Here is a 1,905-nt window from a genome sequence, read left to right as displayed (position 1 = left end):
AAAAAAAAAAAAAAAAGCATAAGAGGACTGTAATCCTAACACTATAGGAGGCTCAGATGGGCAAGTAGCTTGACCTCAGGAGTTTGAGACCAGCCTGAGCAAGAGGGAGACTCTGTATCTACTAGAAAAAAATATATACATATATATAATATGTATATATGTGTGTGTATAAAAAAAGGAGGAATCCAATTATCTAATTTAATGAATTCTAATATGAAGGCAGTGTTATGCCTAAGAACTCCCCAAAGACCACACCACCAGACAAGTCGAATTAAAGAGGCATCCTTTTATTGAAGAGCAGGATGGTGACTGATCCAGTGTCCCAACATGGGGTTTTTGAGTGGAGCCCCGTGTTGTCTAAGGCTCTGACTTTTATAAGGCAAAATATTGCTGGGGGCAGATGAACATAGTCATAGAAGCGAAAAATAGCAGTTAGGGGAAATCAGGAGGACAAGGCAGCTTAGTCAGTTTACATAATGCTATGATCACAAGAGCAATGAATAATTTTACAAAGCAAGTACAATCTACAATGTCCTAAGGTAATGTAGGCAGGGGGACTGGGAGGTGAGGGTCATAAACAACATGATCATAAAAAGCTATAATCATAATGGCTACTTGGTCAGTAACTTACATTACTGACAATTTTAGCTAAAGGCATTTACAGTTACACCTGGAGGGATAACAAGAGGAACTAGTTTTCAAGGTAAAAAGGAGCAAATAGTAAAATGTAGTTAAGCTTGTTCTGTTAACGTTTCAATATTACATACGGATGGTATGAAGATCACTTTAACATAATCACGAAGGTTGTTTGTCACAAGGGTAGTTAGTGACTTTCTACACAATATTAATAATTTTAACAGCTCTAACCAGGTACACTTAAAATACTATGGAATGGGCAGAGAGGCAAGTGGAACCGGTTTTTTAAAAAGCAATAAAATGTGGCCAAACAATAGAATGGAATCAGGCCCATTTTGCCTTCCCAATGATTCCCTGGAAAAGGAATTATATCAAAATGGAGTTAGGCTTGCTTTTCTTTCACCCCAACACTTTGGTGACAGTGCATTGGTTTCAATTCATAGGTCCCGCAACACTACCATAGAACTCAACGAGACATGACATAATATATAACTAGTTTCATCACCTGGGTTCAGCATTGCTAGAGTTTTGTTCCAGGTTCTTTAATTTCTTCTTTCTTTTACATTTCAGCATGAACTTAGGACCAGGGTCTGAATTTTTCCTTTATCTGCAGTCATCACCAGTATAAATGTACACTTAATGATGTATTTTCAGGAAATTGCTAAACATTATTATATATGGAATAGAGCAATATCTGGTCCTTGAATTCCTTAGACCCTCAGTCACAACTGTTTTCATGACAATTAAGTATCCATGTGGGGTGGGGCTAGTGCTGGTAGTAGAAGTGGTAGTAATTAAGCTATGTCCCCAGCTTAAGTAAAAAAATACCATTTTCACTCCTAGAAAAATAAAGAATACAAAAGAAAACAATGGGTGGGTCAAGGAGTTTTCTTTATTTATCAGGAGCATTTTAATTATTTTGCTGTTGGAATTTTGGTCCTAGAAATTAATAAATCTGGTACTCTGGGAGGCCAAGCCGGGAGGATCACTTGAGCTCAGGGGTATTTTTTTTTTTTTTTGAGACAGAGTCTCATTTTGTCACCCTCATTAAAGTGCCCTGGAATCACAGCTCACAACAACCTCAAACTCTTGGGCTCAAAGATATTCTCTTCTTCAATGTCTCTGGTAACTGAGATGACAGGCACCTGCCAGAAGGCCTGGCTATTTTTCAGAGACAGGGTTTCGCTCTTGCTCACACTGGTCTCAAACTCCTGAGCTCAGGCACCCTCCCAGAGTGCTAGGATTGCAGGCGTGAGCTACCAGGGCCAG

This window comes from Otolemur garnettii, unplaced genomic scaffold (assembly GCF_000181295.1).
Source record: "Otolemur garnettii isolate 467f Iridium unplaced genomic scaffold, OtoGar3 scaffold00459, whole genome shotgun sequence".
NCBI classification, from domain to species: domain Eukaryota; kingdom Metazoa; phylum Chordata; class Mammalia; order Primates; family Galagidae; genus Otolemur; species Otolemur garnettii.
Note: the sequence above shows the minus strand (reverse complement) of the source record.